Raw genomic sequence first — 25,266 nt, 5'->3', positions numbered from 1 at the left:
CGGGAATTCTAGAATAACTCTGTGTGTCCTATCTGGTAACAGTGCAATAAAAATTAAAATCAACACCAAATGAATCACTAGAAATTACACAAATTCATAGAGCTTACACAACACATTGCTGAATGGCAAATATGTTGAGAGAGAGAGAGAGAGCAAGAGAGAGAGAGAGAGAAAGAGATTGATTGATTGATTGATTGATTGATTGATTGATTGATTGATTCCTGGAACTGAATGAAAATGAAAACACAACAAAACCTCTGGGATACCCTACATATAAGAATTATACAAAAAACCCCAAACACAAATAAATGACTTAATGATACAACTAAAAGTTTGGAAAAACAAGAACAAAACAAACTGTAATCCAGTACATGGAAAATAATAATAAAAAATTCAGACCAGAAATTAATGAAATAGAAACAATCAAAGCAATATAAAGTTTCCATGTCTCTAACAGCTGGTTATTTGAGAAGATAAACAAGACCAAGAGATTATTCATCCACTTGGCCAAAAAGAAGAGACAACCCAAACTAACAGAATCAGAGATGAACAGGAAAACATCATAACAGAGGGAAAAAAATCAGAATAGTTAAGATACTACTTTTAAAATCTATACTCTATTAAATTAGAAAATCTAAAAGAAATGGATGAATTTATAAATTCATCAAAACCACCAAAGTTATGCCAAGAAGAGATCAATGATTTAAATAGCCATCAATGACTTAAACAGCCATAACATATTAGGGGATTGAAACAGTTATAAAAAGGTTTTTGATTAAAAAAGCCCAGGCCCCTATGGGTACTTAGCACAATTCTACCAGACATCCAAAGAAAATTTATAGCCAACATTTCTTAAATTATCAAAAAATTATAAACAGAAAGTACACTTTCAAACTGCTTCCATGAAGCCAGTATTACTCTAATGCTAAAACCAGGTAAACACATAAATATAAAAGTAACAGTAAAGAAAAAGGCAGGCAATATCTCTCATGAACACAGATGCAAAAATTCTATACAAAATACTTGTGAACTGACTACAGACATGCATCAAGACGATTATCCACCAAAAAAGAGTTGGATTTATAACAGAGATGCAGAGATAGCTTAATATATACAAATCAATAAATGTAATAAACCACATAAATCAGAAGTTCTCAACTTGTGAGTCACAACCCCCATAAGGGGTCTATGACCCTTTCACAGAGGCTGCCTAAGACCATCAGAAAACATAGATACTTACAATATGATTCATAACAGTACCAAAATTACAGTTATGAAGTAGCAACAAAATGATTTTATGGGTGTGGGGAGGGGGTCACCACAACAAGAGGAACTATATTAAAGGGTTGCAGCACCAGGAAGGTTGAAAAGCACTGACATAAATGGACTTAAAGACAAAAATTATATGTTCATCTCAATAGATGAGAAAAAAAATCCTTCACAAAATTCAACAAGCCTACATGATAAAAGTCCTAGATAAAGTTTAACTAGAGGGAACATAACTCAACACTATTATAACCATGCACGAGAAACCCATAGCCAACATTACTGTACATGGGAAAAACTTGAAGCAATCACAGATAAATTAAGGAAAGGACAAAGTTGTCCACTTTCCCTATTCCTTTTCAATGTTGAGTCAAAACCCTAGCTGGAACAATAGGGAAATGAAAACATAAAAACAGGAAATGAAGGAGTCAAACTGTCCCCTTCTGAAGATAATATAATACTATACATAAGAGATCCCAAGATTTATAACAAAAAAAAAACCCTCTAGAAATGATCAATAATTTCAGGAATGTGCAAGGATTCAGAGTTGATTGCAAAAATAATTTTAAAAAATCAGTAGCTTTTCTATACACCAATAGGAATTATACAGAAAAGGGGATCATGGTCAGATTCCCATTCACAACAGCTTCAATAAAATGAAATGTCTAAGAATAAACCCAATCAAGGAGGGAAGGGGCTCTGAAGAAAGAGATAAGTAAAGAAACTAGAAAATGGAAAGACCTCTCATTCTCACGTTGCTAGAGTTACTGTGAAAATTATCATTCCACCCAAAGCCATTTACACATTCAAGGCAATTTGAATCAAAATTTTTTCTCATTTCTCACAAAATAAGAAAAAAAAACCCTAGAATTCATGGAGAATCACAAAAAACACGAGATCACTAAAAAAAAAAATACTATGCTTTTTAGCTCGAAGGGTTACCATTACAGATCTCAACCTATATTACAGAGACATTATAATAAAGCAATATGATACCAACACAAAACAGACATGTAGAACAACGAAACAAAATTGAAGACCCAAGCATGAGGGTATATAATATCCATCATTTAATACTTGACAAAGATGCCAAAAATATACAATGGAAAAAGAAAATATCTTCAGTCTATATTGTTGGGAAAAGTGCATATACACATATAGAAAAATTGAATTAAAATTATATCTATCAGTTTGCACCAAACTATCTCCAAATGCATCAAAGTCCACAACAAGAAACACTGAAACTTCTAGAAGAAAACATAGGCAGTAAGCTACATGATATAAGTGTAGGAAAGGACTTTCTGAATAAGACTCCATTTACACAATAATTAGGACCAAAAATTGACAAATGAGGCCTCATAAAACTGACGACCTTCTGTACAGCAAAGGAAACAATCCAACAAATAGGAGGAAGGCCCCAAAGTGGAAGAGCATCTGTGCCAGCTACACAGCTGACAGAGAATTAATATCCAGAAAATATAGAGAACTCATAAAGCAAATAGTCTGGAAAGAAAGCTGCCCAATTAAAAATGCCCTATGATCTTCCTTGTGGAGTTCTCCAAAGAAATAAAACTGGTTAAGAAATGTCTTTAAAAGTATTTGGGATCTTTAGCAACTTAGGGAAATAGAAACTAACACTACATTGAGATTTCATCTTACCCCAGTCAAAATGGCTAATATTAGGGGGCAGAAAGAGAGTAAGAGCTAAGGAACAGGAAGTCTGCTGTGAGATCAAGTCTCCTAGAAATGACAGAGATGCTGCACTCATGATACTTCAACAATATGGCCACAAAACAGGACTTGGAACAATGACAACACTGGTACATAAACTAATATATGTAAGGGGAAAATCTCACAAGGCCCCACCCACAAGCAAATATAGTCAACTAACATCTACTGAAAGAAAGGAGAATTAGTCAGGTTATTTAATTATACATGGCCATCTATGAAATCGCAGACATGCAGACATCAATGAACAGACTTAGCAGGCAGTAAGTGTTTATACATTTATACATATATGCAATAATAACAACAGAATGAAAAGAGGTAATGAATTAGAATATATGAAAGAATATAAGGGAACATATGGACATGGTGAATGGGAAGAAAGGGAAGAGGTAAATTATGTAATTACATTTTAATTTTAAAAATAAAAAAAACAACAGACAAAGACATGGTGAATGAACAAGCCTCATTCACTGTTGGTAAGATTGCAAACTGGTGGATCTACTATGGAAGTCAGGGTGGAGAATTCTTAAAAAGTTAAATAGATCTAAAAAATAACTCAAGTATATGACATTTTGGCATATGCTCAAAGGACTTGACATCCTACTCTTTAGATCAGTAGTTCTCAGCCTGTGGGTAGTAACCCCTTAGGAGTTTAAATGGCCCTTTCACAGGGGTCACATATTAAATAGCCTGCATATTAGAAATTTACAATATGGCCGGGCGTCGGTGGCGCACGCCTTTAATCCCAGCACTCGGGAGGCAGAGCCAGGCGGATCTCTGTGAGTTCAAGGCCAGCCTGGGCTACCAAGTGAGCTCCAGGAAAGGCGCAAAGCTACACAGAGAAACCCTGTCTCGAAAAACCAAAAAAAAAAAAAAAAAAAAAAAAAGAAATTTACAATATGGTTCATAACAGTAGCAAAATTACAGTAATGAAATAGTAACAAAAATAATTTTATGTTTGGGGTCACCACAGCATGAGGAACTATATTAAAGGGTCAACAGTTGTGATGCACTGCTATAGGTACTTGCTTGGCCATATTCATTGCTTTCAACTCACAATAACTGGGAAATGGAAACAAGCTAAATGTCCTCCAACAGATGAATCGATAACGAAAATTTGTACACAGATACAATGGAATACCATTCATGTGTAAATAAAAAAGAAATACGGCAACTGGAGGCAAATGAGTGGAACTGAAAATTATTATACTAAGTGATGTAACCCAGATGTAGAAATACAAACACTGTCTTATTTGCGGATGTTAACTCTTAATTTTAGGTGTGAGTATATCACCTGGAGTAATGACAGATACCAGAAAGTTAAAAAGAAACCACGGGTGTGAGTAAGAGCTCTAGGGAGAGAAGTAGTAGGTCACAGGGGCTGTGGAGGGAGAAGTGGGTAAAACAAAGGGAGGGTGGCAATGTAAGTGGGAAGATGAAAGGGTGGGCAACGTAGAGGATGAGGAAGGCAGGAAGAATAAATAACACTAAGGATTCTTTCAAAAACTATAATTACATTGTTTATGCCTACTTAATATATAAACATTATTTTATGTTTAAATATGAGGTTATTCTCTCTATCCATATATATCTGGCCAAAGATTCTTCCCTGAACAACTATGACTCTAACAAAAACTTTTTTTAAATTATTTTTTGGTCTTTCAAGACAGGGTTTCTCTATGCAGTTTTGGTGCTTGTCCTGGATCTCGCTCTGTAGACCAGCCTGGCCTCAAACTCACAGAGATCTGCCTGGCTCTGCCTCCCAAGTGCTAGGATTAAAGGCATGCACCACCACCACCTGGCCTGTAACAAAAACTTTAATGCCAGGAAGAAGACATGTCATTCAGAGAAAGTCCAAATTGTGCTTCCTTGCTTCCCAGAAACTGATGGTAAGATCTCATTGCTCAAAATCCCCAAACTTTGGGAAACACTTAAAGAAATCTAGCTGACACTGACTGATAAGCCTCCTCCCTGAGGACATGGTATGGGAAGGAGCTATTCAAGTTGCCAAAGAAGAAAAGCAATAAGTAGTCCTACCCAACTGTAAGTCTTATGAACCACAACAAAGACCAAAATGGCAAGATAATGCTAAGCATGCAAAAGCCATTTAATTGAATTTAAGAGTAGGAAGGACTACATTCCTGGTACTATAAACCCAGCACACTACCCATGGCTGCTGAGGAGATCATGGATATTAGAGGAAAACCTACTATTGCCACCACTTCCCTACACTAGTGTAATTTTGAATGATTCTAAATGTGTATGCTCATATCCACAGATTAGTGTCATTCTCACCCCTCATCAAAGAACTTCCTTTTTGCAATAGACTGAGTCCAAAACAGAAAGTGACAACTGGTCAAAATGCAGACATGTGCCCAGCTTCAATTTACATCTGCACCAAATCCTTACACTTAAGACTCATGGAATATTACAAAAGAGGTGCAGAAAAAAATTTAAGACTCAGGGGACTGAGACATCTGCTTTGAGAACATTTTTTTATTTGTATTAGAGAACCTGCACCCATGAAATCTCAAAAATATGGTTGTCTAAATAAGACCTGAAAATGGCACCACCAGACAAGCCAACTTGGCTCACTTCTAGATGAATGCCTATAGGTAAGTAATGGCTTCTGAGAGAGGGAAAATATTTTCTCCAGAGATGAATCCTGAGGGCAGAGGAGAAATGGTGGGAGGTATGTGAGAGAATTTAGAAGGACAAAGAGGGGCAACATGATGTAAATATAGAACTATATATGTAATACTAAATATATATATTCAGCATGAAGAAAGCGGGTGGACACCAAGTCCCATCCCTAGATAAGGAGCTACTGGCAACTGATGGCTGCTGGGAGGAGAGTCAGTTTTCTTCGAAGGTTTGGCAAATAGTGTCCACACATCCAAGAGCACACGGGCAGCACAAACTGTACTTAGAGAGTAGGGGTGGGGGAAGGACACAAAATTGGGTAGAGAGGGAAGGGGGTAGATCTGGTGTCAGTGGTGGGAGTGAATGTATGAATATGTCAGATAAAAAGGAGGGGGAGGAGGAGAGGGAGAAGAAGAGGGAGGAGGGGGAGGTAGGGGAGGAGGGGGAGGAGGAGGGGGAAGAGAAAGAGGAAAAGAAGTCCCCTTAATTCTTGGCAGTATTATTTTCTTTTGAAGAAATGATTTTCTGATTTCCCAGAAACCAGACACACACACTTTGTTTTCTGCTGGGGAAGAGAGTTCCATACATTAGTTGGAGAACGGCTTCAAACTCTTGGAAAGAACAAATAGAAAAAACTTGTTGGTTGTTAATTGCTTGGGGTTTCTGTGGCTCTGAACTCCAGTGCAGAGTTCATTTGAGGTCCTCTTGAGGGCAGAGTGTCAGATGGCAGCAAATAGAGATTAAGACACACAAGTAGACAAAGAATAGATATATTTAGAAGTGTGTCTTATAAAATATCTGGGATATACTTATACTACAGGAGCTGTTTGTTGTTTATTTAAAGTGTAACTGTGTATCATTAGTTTTTGTAACAGTTCTAATAAAGAGAAATCTCTTACTTGGGGTATATTTGACTTATGCTGTGTAACTATCCAGAGAATGTGTAGGAATAAATTTACACATTAATGAATGTTTTGATTCAAAGATTCAGGTTTTGGAATTTGACTTATAGAAGAACAGTATGGAATTACTCAGAAATTATTCCCTGTATTTAACTCTTAAATGAAAGTCAATTCTGACTTGCAAGCCAATTCTTACTCCCTAATCTTTGCATTTCTATCGGGTGTTCTCAGACACAACACAAAATTATCCACCTTTGCTCTCACACTGTGGGAGTTACCAGCTACCCACAGATACCTGTGAGAGCATCAGCCAGGACTGGCCTTCAGACAGGGTGGAATTTTATATTCTGTGTTCTGACTTAGTCAAATATAAGATGATTAGTCCTTAACCTCCTCATATTCTGCTTTTACTAAGATAACTGAATATCTTTTCTGAATACCTAAATTAAAATTATTTTATTGATCTTTTCTAAATTTGCATACATGCAGAGCAATGTATCTTGGTTATATCCTTACCTTCTCCCCCCTCCCTCCAGATTCTCCCTCACCCCACAACCCCCACTCCCATCTTCCATCTGACTTCATGCCATTAAATCACACACACACACACACACACACACACACACACACACACACACACACACAAAGTTAAATTTGTGTTGTCCATATACATATACAGGTCATCACTCAACACTAGCAATCTCCTAATGGCTGCCCTCTTCTCCCAAAGAAAAGTGACTTTCTTTCCCTAATCTGTAGCTATTTCTTTGGAAATAGAAACATTCCATCCTGCAGGGAAGATCCCTAAGACAGAAAGCAAACAACCCAAAACAGCTTCAGGAAGTCCCTGAAACTGACCAGATTCACTAGGTTCCTCTCTCCCACGAATAAACAGTATAGAAGGTTCAGTCACTCAGATGAGCCAACCTACAAAGAAGACTCTGAGATAAGACCAGCTGCCTGGAAGAAGCAGAAACCAACCAAACTGCCTGGAAGACGTTTAGAACAACTGAGTCATTTGGAAAGGACACTCTCTAATATGTTGTGCTGTCTATAGGCTGTGCAATGTGCTCCAGGTTCCCAACTTTTGTGAATTTTTATCAGTGTTTAGGAGGGCTTTGGGGTTGCAACCATCTTTGAGTCAATTCTGCTCCTGTAAGTAACCCCACACCCATATTCCTATAATTACCATTGATTCACCAAGTGGGACTTCAGCGGTATCCATACTTTGGTCTGTGGTGAGTTCCTTATCTGGAGTGAGTATACGTTTGTGTTTTATCTCTTTAGTAAAAATCTGTCACACAATACTCTCTTAGTAGCCATCAACTGCCAATAGATGCTCAAATAGGAGTGGGGCCTTGGGAGCCTCTACCAACCCTATGCTGGTTTTTTAACTCTCTTACTCTTGTAGAAGTCTTGTGCTGGTAACCACAACTGCAGTGAGTCCATTGTGTAAGAGCAATATATGTACTGAAGCCACCTTTTTGACATATTCTTCACATGATCTGGCTCTTACATGTTTCATCATTCATGATGAGATCAGCTGGGCAGGAGTTGATTTCAATGTCCTATCTATGGTTGAGCACTCACAGCACTTATTCTCAGAATTTTGAACAGTTATTACACTAACGACTACCCTCTGTAATAAGAAGCTTTTTGACCAATGTTGAGAGCAGCACAAATCTGTGGTTATAGGCATAAATATTTAGAAGGGATTTTGACTACTAAACCATTTAGAAAAACAATATCAATAGTTTCTCCCCAAAGTCTTATGGCTTCCCTAGCCATGGGCTTTGATCATGTTTATAATATCAAGAATGAATTCCCTTCTCAGGAATAGACTTCAAATCCAATCAAGAGAGAGTTGGTTTCCCCTATTAAACAATCTTGTCAATATTTCATGAATAGGTATGTCCTGCATTGTAGGTCAGATTGTAATATGGAAAGTCCAGTGCTGGGTAAATCATTTATGTATTCTTCTCACCCAGCAACCTCACAATATATTCCAGTACTTTGAAACAGAGAGAGAGAGAGAGAGAGAGAGAGAGAGAGAGAGAGAGAGAGAGAGAGAGAGAGAGAGAGAGAGAGGACACTTCTTGGTCAGTTCAAGGTTAATTTCTCTATTCAGTAACAAGATCTTACTATCCAGTTATGATGGGAAACCAAGAGAAATGGCTATATTCGGTCTTGTTTTAGGTATTTGGGGGCCTCCCCAACCAATTACTTCTAGGGAGGTAACCTATGCTTGGCATTGTAATTTTCATTTAATAACTTATATCTCTGGGATTTCCATTGTAGCTAGAGTTTTCTTGCCTTGCCCACAGTCAGGACAAATCTTTGTCACCCGCCAGTCCCACAGCTGCTCAGACCCAACCAAGTAAACACAGAGACTTATATTTTTTACAAACTGTATGGCCGTGGCAGACTTCTTGCTAACTGTTCTTATAGCTTAAATTAATCCATTTCCATAAATCTATTCCTTGCCACGTGGCTCGTGGCTTACTGGTACTTTACATCTTCCTTGTCCTGGCAGCTGCTGCAGGCAGTGACTCCTTCTGCCTTCCTGTTCCCTTATTTCTCCTCTCTGTTATCCCCGCCTATACTTCCTGCCTAGCCACGGCCGATCAGGTTTTATTTATTGACCAATCAGAGCAACTTGACATACAGACCATCCCCCAGCACAGCCAAGTGCAGATCATCTCAGACACCTGCACTCAGGCCCGTGGTCCTAATCATCCTCTATGCGGACCTGCTGGGTAAAGCCACGAGGAACCCAAGAACGGGCTCCCACAGGACATACAGAACATCCCACAGCAGTCCATCCATATGGGATATCTCTGTTCAAACTCCTTTTTAAAAGCTTTAAGTAGTTTACAAACTAGTATGGTTTCATATGGCTTCTTCATATTATCCTTAGTTTTGGCTAGCTCATGCCCCACCCTTTATTTCTGCTATCCCATACCCTCATTCCCACCCAAACTTTTAGCTCCCAGTAATCCTGTACCATGTGTTTCTTCATACTACATGTATTCTATTGTCCCTATTTGTTATGTTTTTTACTTGCTATGAAAGCATAGGTTCCCATGTAGTTTATTCATACACACTGAATTTTTCTTAACACACTTCCTCTGGCCCCCTATTTCCCATTCCCCTCATGCCACTACCTGCTTCAACCTTTCTGCTCCTAGGATTTCTCCTCTCTACTTTCACTTCATCTCTCATCATCAGTCTTCCCTCCATAAATGCATGTTCCCATGCACTGGCCCTTTACTAATTTCCTGAATTTTACATGTGATTCAGGTTCAAAATACCAAATGCCTTTCTTCGCAGGTATTGTCAAAAAAAGTTATATGATTGCAATAAAAATAATCCTGAGGGAAAAAGAATATTGTAGGAGGTATCACCCTGCCTAATTTCAAGATATATTACAAAGCAATAGTTATAAAAGCAACATGGAGCTGACATAAAAATATACACATAGTGTAATGGAATAGAAGAAAAAAAATATATAAATCCACACAATTATACCTAATTGGTAGTTGACAAAGATATCAAAAATATACATTGGAGAACAGACAATATCTTCAACAAGTGGTGGGGAGAAAGGATCTTCCTCAGTAACACCAAACACAGTTAAATTGTTCAATGGTTGCATGTGTCACTTTGCTACTAAGATGTAAAAAATGTAGCTTCCTAGAATGGTTTTTGTTTTTTTGTTTGTTTGTTTGTTTTTTGTCTGTAGAATAGTCTTCTGGATTGAACTATTCAGCTCTGTTTTATCACATACTTCTCAAATACCTCTGCTTTTCCTCAAGAGTACTTATCACTCTTGTGCTTAGTTATGATCATTGCCTACGTTATCAACTTCCTATAATAAAGGACCATGTTCATTTTTGTTGTTATTTCTGTTTGTTTTTCTGTTTCCTATCATTGATACAGGACATTGAAATTTGTAGAGGTTCCACTCAATGTTCATAGAATGAATTACTTGTTTTTTTTCTTTTCACACAATACATATTGCTTCAGGCAGATCAATTCATTTATCTAAGCTCCTGCTTGCTTATTAGCATATAAAAAGGATAAAAACCTCTGAAAAGCTCCAAAATTTCTTTCATTGATATATTTTGGAATTCTACTGTTCTGTTTCGTTCCTCACCCCTTTCCTTCCTGTGGGACTGCTTCTTTTCCCCTTCTTTCTGTCCACTATATGAAACACATTGTCAAATGACATTATTGATTAAGATCATTGCAAATAAAGACATTAGGAACACTAAGGGAGGAAGTCGGTTTTGAAGCTGAGAGGGCCTTCCATGTTTTAGTGATTATTTCATCACTCTCTTCAGAGCAATTTATGGACATACACATGTCTCTAAATTCCAGCTATTTCTACAACTGTGCAAAACATGGTCTTCCTTCAATAATATTAATAAGAGTCCCACAAATTCACACTATGAGCTCCCCCCAGAGAAAGCCAGATGGGGGAAATGAACATACATATGTCTAGCTTTAGGTGGGAAAGGAAATTTTGGATTGACAAACAGCCAAAAGACCAGTCTTAATTTTTCTGCTTTGTGGTTATTTTGACTTGATTATATCACTTAATCTCTACGGACTCTGACTCATTTTCATTTTTAACCTAAATATGGCATTCCTTCTGTTCCTTGACTGAAATGGAAACCAGGAGAATAGATGTTTGAACCTAGTACTAAAGCTAGCATCAGAAAGGACGTGGATCAAGGCTGGCTCAAAATAGGTCTCAGTGGATGTTTGTGAGGGTAATTCCAGGCAAAGTGAGGAGACATTTTCAGCATCCTCCTACCTTCTGTCTTCTTCATGATTCATTATGTGTATTCATTATGTGTACTTTTCTTAACTTTACCCTCTACTCATAGTCTTAATCAATGTAAATACAGTGCAGCATGGACCTCAGAACCACACTGAAGATGGTGATACCTGGATTTCTACTGAAATGTCATTTATTTTCACAGATCAACTAGTTGACTTGACCTTAATTGGAGCATCTTCCTTCTTAGCATAACATTATCTCAATTAGCAGTGGTTGGGCATCAGACTTTTCCATTTCCATTGCTTCTTCATTAAAATACAGCTATTCTGTGTATGCTTCTTCAAGGCATGAGCATAGATATTCACAAGTTTGAAAAGCATGTTGGTAAATTTGTGGTTTTTAAAGTGATTCTCACAGTTGTACTTTTAATAATGCAGTTATTTCTGCTTAGGATTATCTTGTTTTCCCACTAGGGTCTCCATTCCTCATACAAATGCACACCGCCCTCCTTTGAAAGCCAGCATTAACAGTAGTACTAGGAACCAGAACCCATACCCATTTACAAGTGTTAACTACTTGTCATACGTTATGCGGCCTTTTATTCTCCTCATTTTCCTCCAACCTTGACATAACTGCCTTGTACTTCCCTTTTGTCCCATGTTATACTCAGCATTATTCTGACTACACTTGCACTGAAACCTTGAGGTTAGAAGACATGGATGTTTGTGCATCCTGAGATCTAGTATAAAGCCTCATATAAAGCTCTTTTCAAAAAAAAAAGACAGGATGGGGAAGCACCTGTGTGGAATAATGCATGTCTATCATACACTGTGCTCCGGGTTGAAACTCTAGCACAAAGAAAGAAAAAAAATGATTAATATGTTCTTGAACTGCAAAGTTGTTGGCCCAAAATATCTTGAGTTTGTGTCTTTTGCTGGATGGCATTAGGTCAATGTGATACAAGCTAGAGTCATCATGGAAAAGGGAATCTCAATGGAGAAATTTTCCCCACCAGATCTGCTTTGTGGGAAAGCCCATGGTGCATTTTACTGATTGATGATTGATGTGGGAAGGCCCAGCTCACTGTGGATTGTGCCACTCCTAAGGTAATGGTCCTGGGAGCTATAAGAAAGCAGACTGAGCAAGCCACAAGGAGAAATCTAGTCAGCAGCACCCCTCAATCTCCATGGCCTACTCCATGCTTTAGTTCCTACCTCCTGGTTCCTGCCCTGACTTCCTTTGTGATAGACAATGCTGGGGAACTGTAAGCTAAAATAAATACTTTCCTCCCAGAGTTGTCTGGGTCATGGTGTTTTTATCATAACAATAAAAACTAAAACTTGTTTAAAACATACAAAAATATCCAGGATATGTGTATCTAGATTATTTTAAAGTAAACCAAAGTTCTGAAATATGTTTTCTAGATTTATAGAAGTTTTCCAGGAAAGTTTAAAAGAATCTTCTGCTTGACAGAATCTGCCCATCTCAATGCAGAGATATTGAATATATATTCATTCCAGATGCTGTGTTTCATTCTGTAATAAATAAATAACACAGATGTTGCCTGAGGCCTCTGGGAAGTTTATGATGAAGATCATGCAAACATACACAGCTATAATATAATATGGGATGCACAAAAGGTATTTTATGCATATCATAAAGAGTTAGTAACGAAGATGTTTAACCTACTTGAGATTGTATGTGTATATGTGGGGTTTAAGTTGTAGTGTAAAAGATGGTTGAACTTCATGAAATAGTCGATGGCAGGTGGTAGGAAGGTAGAAGGACAGTTCATGCCATATGGCAGCAGATAGGTCACTTGTCTACAGAAACACATTTGGCTAAAGAGGTTCCAGTTCATGAGTGTTTATAGAAAAGTGCCAGAAGATGAGAGGGGTATGAAGAAATATCTCAGAGAGATTGTTACCAGAAACATGCACCAATTCTTCCCTAATTAGCTCCGATGAGAGAGACTAGACATGGAGAGTGAATTCTTACAAAACAAAGCCCACTCACTTATCCACTCAATTTTGCGCATGCTAACCCATAATACTCATTGTCTTTGTATTTCTATGGCTGTGAAGAGACACTATGACAATGGCAACTCTTATAAAAGAAAACTTTTAATAGGGGCTGGCTTGCAATTCAGAGGATTAGTCCATTATCACCATGGTGAGGAACATGAGAGCCTTCAGGCAGACATGGTGCTGAAGAGGAGCTGAGAGTTCTACATCTGGATCCATAGGCAATAGGAAAGGAGAGGCATTGGCACTGCTTTGAGCATTTGAAACCTCAAAGCCCACCCCCAGTGACACACTTCCTCCAACAAAGCCACATCTATTCCAACAAGACCATAACTCCTGATAGTGCCACAGCCTAGTGACCAAGCATTCAAATCTATGAGTCTATGGTGGCCAATTTTATTCAAACCACCATACTCATTCAATGGCATGTCTTTATCAGGATTTTCACAAGTTAGCCAGATGTTTCTTTCTTGCTATTTAGCTCCTGAACAAAAATGCAAATGAACAAATAAAAGTGGCAGTTCTGAAATTCTCTCCAATACACACACACACACACACACACACACACACACACACACACACACACACCTGGGTACATACATATATGAATACTATTGATATGTATTATTCAAGGTGGCCAGAAGTTTTAAGCTTCTTTACAGCTTGTACTAACTAAGGCAAAAACTTACCTTGCACTGGACACATAGATCATTCCACATCACTTATTCAAAATCATACCATTTATATGTGGCTAATTGCCTTCAAAGAGGTCAGACACTGAAGTATATTATATGTAGGTTTAAATAGATTTCTAAATGTTAAAAAGATTCATTACCATCAACATCATTTTGTATTTGGAAGATGAGGAAAATAAAGATTAAAGAAATTGAGTAACTTGTCTAAGATCATATAGCAAATAGAAGAACTATGACTTACACTAAAGAATGCTGACTCAGTTTGTATACAGAATTACCCCACATCAATGGTCTCACTTTCTGTGTTCTTAAGGTGAACCATGTCTGAATTTTTTTTCATTTTCCTTTATTAAGAAATTTTCTACTCTCTCTACATACCACCCACAGATTCCCCCTCCCACCCCTCTCTCCCAAGCCACCCCACATCCCCATATCCCCCAAATCAAGGTCTCCCATGGGGAGTCAGAAGAACCCAGCACACTGAGCCTAGGCAGGTCCAAGCCCCTCTCCACTGCATCAAGGCAGTGAAAGGTGTCACATCACAGGCACCAGGCTCCCAACAGCCTGCCCATGCACCAGGGATGGATCCAAATCCCCCTGTCTGGGTGCCCCCCAAACAGTTCAAGCCAAACAACCATCTTCCATATCTAGAGGGCCTAGTCCAGTCCCATGGGGGATCCACAGCCACCAGTCCACAGTTCATGGGCTTCCACTAGTGTGGCCGATGATCTCTGCACATCTTCCCATCATGATCTCTATGTGCCCTGCCTGAAGAATCCCTCCTCTCTCTCATGGATTGGATTCCCTGAGCTCAGCCTGGCGCCTGGCCATGGATCTCTGCATCTGCCTCCATCAGTCACTTGACAAAGACTCTATGATAATGGTTAGGGTATTCACTAGATGGGTCACCAGAGGAGATCAGTCCAGGCACCCTCTAGACCACTGCCAGCACTCCAAGGTGGGTTCATCCTCGTGGATTCCTGAGAGCCTCCCTGGCACCCTGACTCTTCCTATTCCCATGATGTCCTCATCATGGTATCTCCTTCCCTGCCCTCCCATTCTGTCCCTGTTCCAGCTTGTCATTTCTAAAATTGTTAACTAGAAATTACATAAATAAATAATTCATTGGTTTAACAACTTCTCACATTGTATTTTATAATTGTTTTATTGTTGTCAATCTGTTGTACCTAATCTATAGGTTAAATTTTATCATAAGCATGTATGCATAGAAAAAATAACATGGTTTATATAGGATTTGGCTCTTATCCCATAGATAAAGGGAAAATTGTTTGTAGGTTACATTAACCAGAAATAGAGAATATGAATTGTTCTGCTAACTTCTGAATATGTGATGCCAAGTAGACAGTCAGTAGTGCTTATCCAAGCTAACTACCCAGCTTGGTTTGTTTCCTGCCCTGGGCAAACTTTCACAATGTACTTTATAAAGCTGTGGTGTCTGCTTATCCAGCAAGAAGCTCTCCTGTTTGTTGAGAACAACCACAGGGATGATATAACAACAGAACTTCGCTTTTGCAAGGGCAAAAACTCTAGTTAGATTTCCTCAGAAATCAATGTGACCTACAGCCTTCTTTATCTTTCTGTGGTCTGCTGTAGATTCTTTCCTCTCTCTCCATTATGGAAGGGACTGTTTATCTGTAGTCTGTTACCATGGCAACTACTTCTCTAGTATACCTGCCTTTTCCTAGAGGAATTGCTAGAAGAATAAAAAATATGTATGAAAATTAATTAAAAGTTTATGTTGAATAACATCTCCAGAGTGTAGCAGGTGCGGGAAGAGGTAGAAGGTTCTGTAATATTATAGTGGTAATCACAGTATTGTGAACAGTTTTATTAATAAGATATAACTTCATACTCATAGTGGAGTATAATTTCATATCTTGGATTTGGGAATGCATGCATTCCAATTTTTACTCAATGATGATTGCTAGATGAAAGAGGTTTCATAATTGTCCTCTTAGTGACTATTGTCATTTCTGGATGGATGATTTGAACATCCAAGGCATTTAATGTTGATTGCCACTGAATCAACAAAATTCATACATTCCTTGTTCATTGTTGGTCAAGAAGATACAGCCCCAATGAGTGATTAAGCTCAAGAGTTCACACTTAAAGGCAGTCACATATATAATTAGTCTCAGAATTTAGAAGATTAAGACAGGAGAATGACAAATTCAAGACCAGCTAAAGTTGTGCAGTGACACCCAATTTCAAAAAGAATCTAGGGCTAGAAATGCAATTCAGTAGAGTATTCACCTAGCATATTCAAGGCTTAATCTTCAACTTCACAGTTAAAAAGAAATTCCACAGTTAGCAGAACTAGTCCTCAACTCCAAGTTTGTGTGACTTTAATATAGACAGAGGTTTTTGTTCTACCATGATCACAGAAGAGAACATTATAATCTATTCTCAAAACTCCTTTGGACATATACATCAAATATATATTACGTTTTCCTATTTTGTTAATCATCAGAACCAATACTTTGAAGAAAATTTTTCTTGTTGTGGAGAACAAAAGAATAAACAGAATCATCTTTGCACTTAAAAAATATTTAAGTTGCCACAATGGGCATTTTTCATATATTTTTTTCCTACCTCCCATTTGATGGTCCTTTTCCCTTTCTACGAATTACTTTTCTTTCTGCCTCCATGTCATATACATCTCTGCACCATTTTTGTGTGTAATTAGGAATGTCCAGGGTAGATGTACCTCTGAGGGCTGAACCTGGATATTGGACTAAACAAAAATCATTTCTTACTACTCCATTGGGTTCTACCACCTAAAGATAGGAATAGTCAGTTTCTCCTGAGAAGTGGTTCAATTTATGATAGTAAGGATTTTGTGACATTTGCACCTACAGGTGGGCTTGAGTCATACAAGGTAACCCCAGTAACTTTGTATTAAAGCTTTGAGTGCCAGATCTTCTATTTACAGTTATAGACATGATCTTTATCTGCTTCTTCTACACCCTTATTCATCTGTCTACTGCATCTGATTTCTCTCTGGCACAAAAAGTAATCTGGCTATCTTCTCAATATCCCTAGGGTTGACATATAGCCCATGTTTCAAAATGACACCAATCAGTCATTAAAGTATAGCTGCAATATCATTCCTTTCACTTTCAAATGTATCTGGATTTAGCAAATAGCCTTCTGTTTCCCTCTATATACCCTACCACTATACCCTGTTCTTGAGCTCTCATTGGAAACACAGAGATAACTCAGCATAAGAAGCTAACTATTAAATTTTGAAGTGAATTAGAAGCAAGTGTAGACTTCTTTACAGATCCTCAGAAACTAACCACATATCATCAGTATTATTAAAACATTACCTTCATAGAATGACATAGTACTTGGTAAGGATAGAATAAGAGATCTCTCAAGGCGACTTCCTCATAGGTAGTTCTAAGTGGTTGTGAGGAATGAACAAAAAATGGAAGACTAGACCAAAGCTTGTGACAGGTGGCATGTTAACAGATGGCAGAAAATGCTCTGTAGTTCTTCTGTACCCAATGTTTAGATCAAAGTGAGTGATTTTCAAGCCAAAGGCATAGAACAGATGCACTTGATAGAGAAATTAGGGCTACAATCTGTGAGAGTTGAGAAGCAAGCTATTTATTCTTTATATTCACTCATGCGACCAAATAGAGACAAGTTTCACTCCAACACACTATAAGACCTTGCTACAAGTACAGGAAATGGCAAGACAATTTGCACAATAGTATGGATAGGAAACTATTCTAAAAATAGCAGCACAGTTGACTATATAAACCCTAGTCTTGGTTCCTAGGGCAGTGTAAAGAAAATACTAAACAACAGAGGAAAGCTGTTCCTTATATTACCTGGATATTAGCAATATATGAGATGAGTTTTCTCTTTAGTCTTACAAACGTGCTAAAATATTTGCTATTATACTGAGTCATACCTGAAAACTCAACTGAAGAAAATCCTACTTTATTCCTACTAACAAACAAGTTACTACCCTCAGTAACATAAAAATTGGAGGAGACAGAGTTTTCAACCCAGGGAATCTGCTCTGAGAATCCATATGCTACATCATTATCTGATAATGCTTCTCTAATCTGTAAGATGTCAACACCTTTTTGTCAACTTTTCAGGTGGCATAACACCACAAGGAAGGGAAAATGACAGAATCAATAGCGAAACACATGGACACTCTTGGAATTAGGTTTGAGGTATCACCCAAAGAAGGCATAGATTTAGATCCACTCACATAACTGATCTTTCCTGAATTTAAGTACTTGTGTTGTACTAGACACCATTGAGAGACAAATCTGATTAATATATTATTTCTATCTTCATGTAGTTTCTGTATAGAAAAACCCATGCTTCAAGATTAAGACATCACAAGGGGCAGATACCAACAGAGAACAAGGACTGGGAATTTGATGGAGCCAGACAGAATTTGATGAGTCCTTAAGGAAACCACTGGTCATAGGACCTCATCCATATTGCTAAATTTTAGAAGCCATAACATCATCTCTGTATCATCTCTGTTCCTTCAAATAGGGCAGCCAGGACCAGTGTGACACATACAAGGGATAAAACTCAGTTCAGGATGTTAATAAGTAGTCTAACCGAAAAGTAATAGCCAGTCTTATAGCGTGTGTTGTGGGGGGGAGGGTGGAAGCCAGTCTTACAGTGGGAGGTGGAGTCCAGTCTTACAGTGCAGGGATGGTGGGGTGGAAGCCAGTCTTACAGTGGAGGGTGGAAGCCAGTCTTACAGTGGGGTTGGGGGGGTGGGTAGAAGCCAGTTTTATAGTGGGGGGTGGTGGAAACCAGTCTTACAGTAGAGGGTGGAAGCCAGTTTTACAATGGGAAGTGGAAGCCAGTCTTACAGTGTGTGTGTTGGGGGGGGAAGTGAGTCTTACAGTGAGGGATGGAATTAAAGCTGGGCCTGATTTCATATCTTGATTATTGTGAATAATGCTGGAATTCATAAAACAATGCAGATATCTTTTCAACATACTAATTTCATTTTCTTTGACTATATGCTCATGATAGGATTGTGGAATCATATGGTAGATCTAATTATAATTTTCTGATGAATTTCACTGCTGACTTTTTATTGATTTTTTTATTTATTATTATCCCTTATTTATTTAATTTTTTTCATTTTATATATCAACCACACTTCTCCCTCCCATCCCTCCTCCTGCCCCCTTGTCTCTTCCCCCAACCCAACCCTTCACTCTTCCTCCCAATGAGTAAGGCCTCCCATGGGTATATTCAGCTGGTATATTCAACTGAGGCAGGACCAAGTCCTTTCTCCCTACATCAAGGCTGAGCAAGGCATCCCACCATAGAGAATGGGCTCCAAAAAGCCAGCTCATGCACCAGAGATATATTCCTGATCCCATTGCCAGGGGCCCCTCAAACAGACCAAGCTACACAACTGTCTCCCACATGCAGAGGGCCCAGTTAGGTCCCACATAGGCTCCACAGCTGTTGTCTAGAGTTCATTAGTTTCCACAAGCTTGGTTCAGTTGTCTCCGTAGAATTCCCCATCATGATCTTGGCCTCCCTGCCCCTTGCTCATAGAATCCCTCTTCCCTCTCTTTGACTAGACTCCTGGAGCTCAGCCTGGTGTTTGGCTGTGGATCTCTGAATCTGCTTCTATAAGTTACTGGATGTAGGCTCTATGATGACAGTTAGGACATTCCCCCATCTGATTACAGGGGAAGACCAGTTCAGGCACTCTCTCCATTATTGCTAGGAGTCTTAGCTGGGGTCATCCTTGGGGAATCCTGGGAATTTCCCTAGCACTAGGTTTCTCCCTATCCTCATGATGTCTCCCTCTATCAAGATACCTTGCTCACCACTGATAAAGCGGGCAGGGGCTTGGTCCTGCCTCAACTAAATGTACAAGCCTTAGCTGTGCCCCATGGGAGAACTGACCCTGTTGGAGGAGGGGATGGGGGGAAGGTGGGGCTGGGGGGTAGCTATGCTGTCCTTGGATAGTCACAAACAGCTTCTCTGGTGGTGGTCATCTTTAGGCAGAGGAGAAGACAAGAAGACATCAGTGCTCCCATACACTCCACATAAACAGACAATTCAGGGACTATAGCGAAAACTAAGAACTGCACAGGTCCAGAACAGCAAAGCCCTAGTACTGTGGATGGAAATCGGAAATCTAGGTAGAGGAAAAGCTTTGCAGCAGAGATCGGGTGTTTCTGATGCTTTATCAGTGTCAGCTATTGATCTAGACCATCTTCTCTTGGACTGCTCAATAGTTTCCCAGCACACACTACATCCATTTACCTAATAGTTCTGCTATAAAACCCTTAATCAAAGGCATGATTAGGACCAAAAACCATTGAGGAAAGAGGTTTCTGAAATACCAGAATATCCAAACATCATAAGTTTAGGTATTCCCTAGCAGGCTGTCTTTTTAATATTATTTTGCCATGCCTTACATAAGATTCTGCTGCAGCTGGTTTTTCTCTTTTGTTGTTTTTGGGCTATAATGGAATATAGTAGTTCCCACAGACAAAAAAAAATCAATACACTCAGCTAAAAATACCTTGGAATCATCTCAGTTTGCAGTTCTGCCAGCTCTAAAAAGAAAGAACAATGGGTGTAGGTTTTTCAGGTCTTGGCATTTGGGATTCTATTTGATGACTTCTAAGTCAATACACCAGGACATCCTGCCTTGTTCTGCAGTATCACAAAATCCATGCTAAAAATTATTGATGTGGTCCAACTGTTTGTCTCCCTGCCACTAGCCCTGTCCCTCATTGGATTCTTGCTCACAAGTCTAGATGTGGTGACATTCCATGAAACGGGCTTGTGCCTTTTCGTGTCAGGATCTTGGGAGGCACTTGTGCTCTTAGTTTTCCCAGAAGCTTTAGTTTTCCAAATTAGGGATGGTTGGGGGCCATGACCAGAGGTAGAAGCAGTTCTTTGTTCCATCCACATCCAGCCATGGGGTGTTTTGGTCCTTTGGATGCATCCAACCTGTTCTCTGATCTGTGCTGCCTCCACAAACTGGACTGTTTTCCAATCAGTATCACCATTTATTCCAGCTGTTGGAAGAAGCTGAAAGTTTAAAGGACTAAGTATCAAATTTAATATGATTTAGTTCAAAAAGCATTTGTCATATCCCTTTCAGGGAGCTCTCTCTCTCTCTCTCTCTCTCTCTCTCTCTCTCTCTCTCTCTCTCTCTCTCTCTCTCTCTCTCTCTCATGAGATGTGGGTACATTTGTGCCTCACATACAAAGTTCCAGTGCAGGTGACAGGTATGATGACACACTGAAGATGGTTAAGATTTGAACATAGTAGGATCAACATATGAAGCATGATCCTTCTGCAAGGCTGCAAATAGACAGGAGATGGATTTATTTGGCTTTCTTTACAGCAGTTGCTAAAATTACATGTAAGTCAAAGTTGAATTTTGTTTGAAGAAATTAACTTTGAAATCCGACAACCTGAGTTTTAAATGTGGATTCCTTCCTGCCATCTTAAGAATGTAAATCACTATCATCAAGTTGCAGTTTCTAAAACAGGTAAATGATTGGCAGCTACTTTGGAACATGCATATACAGGCTCTACAGGTAGAGGTAGACATTTAAACAAGATAGACAAAAATGATGATGAGAATTATCTGAGTATGCAGTAAGAAATTAATAAAGGACAGGTCTCAGCTTGATGTTTCCTATGAAAGCTTATGAAAGAGAAAGTGAGATGGTCAGAACTGGGATTAAAACATGCACATCTGCCCTGTGGGGTAGGTGTATAATAGTGTAGGCATGCACAGGTACCTCAGGAACAGAAAACCCACTGAAGAGAATTGTACAACAGTGGCCACTGCTTTGAGAGTTGCTGAGGAGTAAGGACATGCCACTTACAACCCCCAAATTTTCTATCACTTTCAGTTCACCCATAATTGTGTACATTATGGAGCTCAGTGTGGTGTTTTCCTACATGCTCACGTGTGCCATGACACTAGCAGGATAATTGTCCCATCCATCACCATAAACATGTCATGCCAACATATCAGGCAATAGTGCAGCCTGTGTCACCCTGCACATCATGAAAAAGCCATCCCCTAGATATTCTTGTGGATATAAACTAAGGCATCCTGACCTTTATTTAATTCTGAGAACAGCAATTTTCCTGGGATTGCAGTTGGGAAATCAGCTTATAAATAAACCATTTTGTTTGTTCCCTGAACTCCCCTCTCCCTGGCAGAGATGTGCTGACTCAGGTGCTTCTAAGTTGGAATGTTTACACAAGGTCTTTGAGGGCAGAGAACTGACATTGCTCCTAAGTCAGAGGAAGTAAAATTTAGGAGACTGGTTTCAGTTGTCTAAATGGCACAAAGTATATTCATCAAATGTGTTGTCAAGAGTTTTATCATCAACAAAAGGGATATCCTTTCTCCAATTGTATATAACTTAGAACCCAGGTAAATGAATCAACTGCTACCTCCTTCACAAGAACTATAGGGCTTCTCAATTTCTGAGTCATATACATGCTCAGAAGAAAAAGAACAACTACACCAAAAGCAATGTTTCTTGAGCATTCATCTTCCAATGGGGCATTATATACATATGCATCCATCAGTTCCATTGCCCATAGGAAGCCCCTGTCATGTGCTCACTGTGATGAGCTCCAGAAACCGAGATAGGGGTGAAAGAAAAGCCTCTCGTGCAGGAAATGTCAACTCTATTCTGAAGTTGAAGTTCAGAGTGCATTGACAGCACATCCCCAACAGAATCTAGGTAACAGGGCCCTGTTGACGTAGATCCAGATTGCAGTCATCTCTCAATAGTGTGGAATCCTGGAAAGAACATTTCAAATTCTTGACTTCTTCCCTTTTCTCGCCAAAGCAAGACCTTCCTCTTCTTTCTATTTTCATTTGCTCCTTTTCGTCCATTCTTTCTTGTTCGTTCTCATTAATACCACCTTTCAAGGGGGCTCAGCAGTAGAACTTGATTCCACAGTGAAATGAGCACTTGTGGGGGCACTGCAGCAGCATCTGGAGCTTAGCCTTGACATTTATATCTATTTGACCTTGAAGAAGACCTGTAGTCTCTCTATGTCTAATTTACAAAATGACAAGTAATGGTGTTTCACAAATTTGTGTGAGTATACAGTGATGAAGATTGCACACACACACACAATCACATTGAAATTGGATTGTATACATATTTACATGCATATAAATGTACTAGGTCCAACAAATATGTTAATATCTACACATAAGGCTAGTGACATATAAATCACAAACTGAATTCATATTGCCTTAACATGGCCCATCCGCAGTGTTAAAACCATGTTTGCCACATAGTAAGTATTCAATAAATGACTTTATCACGAGTGAATGGATGAATCATTGAGGCTCAATAGATACCAGATTCTTCCTAAACTTCATATGACCAATGGGGAGTTTTTGCTCCTGTTACCCAGCTGTGACCTATTAGAGGGAAATTGTGTAATTGTGCTAATTGACTTCATAACAAATGTATGATTTCCAATCTTAGGCAGGCTCTAAGTATTTCTTCAAAATCCTTCACAGTGTCTCCACAAAATTCCCTTTCCTTTGCCCAAAGCAGCTGCTCCTGGTGTCACCTTTTCTCTTGAGTTCCATAATCCTTCATCTCCCTTTTCCTTTGCCCATCAGCAGAAGAGCTGAGCAACTTCATCTTCCCTCATCTATTCCATCTTGCTTTTGCCTACGTTGCATATTGCTCCATCCCGCTCCCTCAGGTCTCTTTTTCCTCTGCTTATTGCTGATAGAGTTCCTCAAGGACATTAGCTATGACTGACTTCACACACATGGGAAAGGAGACAAATGATGGCTACATATCCTGATTTGTTTCTATTGCTGTGGTAAAACATTCTGACCAAAACCGACGTGGTGAGGAAATAGGTGCTTTTCACTGACAGGATACAGTCTATCATCAGAGAAAGCCAGGACAGAAACTCAAGGCAGGAACCTGGAATCAGAAACTGAAGCAGAGGCTATGGAGAAACACAGCACTGTGGTGGTATTTTGCTTGTGTTCTAACAAATAAAGCTTGCCGGGGGATCAGAGTGAGGAGCTAGCCACTGGGGGCCAGGCAGTGGTGGCATAGACCTTTAATCCCATTGCTTGGGAGGAGGAAACAGGAAGTGATATGGCTTGGCTGAGAGAGGAAGTGACAAGGCGAGGTGGAGATAGTAACTTGGCCTTTTCAGTCTGAGGATTCGGTAAGGAGATAAGAAGTGGCTGTGGCTTGCTCCTTTGTCTCTCTGATCTTTCAGCACTTAGCCCTATATCTGACTCTGGATTTTAATTATTAAAACCAATTAGAATTTGCGTTACACTGCTCCCCATGGTTTGCTCAGCTGACCTGCTTATGCCACATAGGACTACCTATCGAGGTGTGGCACTGCGCACAGTGCCTCCCACATCAGTCATTAATCATGAAAACATCCCATAGATGGATTTGCCTACAGTCCAAACTGTTGGAGGCAATTGCTCAATAGAGGTTCCCTCTGTCAAGGTGACTCTAGTTGTTAAAGTTGTCTAAAACAAATGAGCACAATGTGATAGAGACAGAATGGTGCGTCATTTGCGGGTAAGCAGAAATCTTGGCCTAAAATCGTAGAAACTATACTTAGCTAGCAAGGATAGCCTTCTTGAATCCACATAGTTCCCGGAATCTGGAATAAGCAAAATACAATTACTAGATGGCAATATTGTATAGCCCATTGAAATGGTGTTTGCACACCATTGAAAAAATATGGGAATTGTTTAAAGAATGGGACAAGCATTATGCTCACATTACAATGAGAACTCGAGGATGGAAAACTGAGATGAATTACCCAAGGTCACAGTCATCACCTCACTGCTTCACCTGCACCAGACCTTTACTCTACCTTCTAGGCTCTGCCTGTTAGATCATGTTGGCTTTCACTGTCCTCACCCCATTTCAGAGTCACAGACCCTTACTTTAGGTTTTGCCTCTTGCCCTAGTCTATTCATCCATAACTTTATCCCTCAAAGGTTATGATCCCCAAAACCTGCAGTGTAATAGCTAAGAATACAGTACCAGAAAACAGGCAGACACTAGCTGTGTAACATTTTTCAAGGTCCTTCATGTAGTTACTATTCATCAGTAGATGATGATGATAATATGTGAATATCAGCCATTCACTGGAAAATAAAATGAATTAATACATGAAAGGCACCTAGA

The sequence above is a fragment of the Peromyscus maniculatus genome, chromosome 20 (assembly GCF_049852395.1).
Source record: "Peromyscus maniculatus bairdii isolate BWxNUB_F1_BW_parent chromosome 20, HU_Pman_BW_mat_3.1, whole genome shotgun sequence".
Lineage (NCBI taxonomy): Eukaryota > Metazoa > Chordata > Mammalia > Rodentia > Cricetidae > Peromyscus > Peromyscus maniculatus.
Note: the sequence above shows the minus strand (reverse complement) of the source record.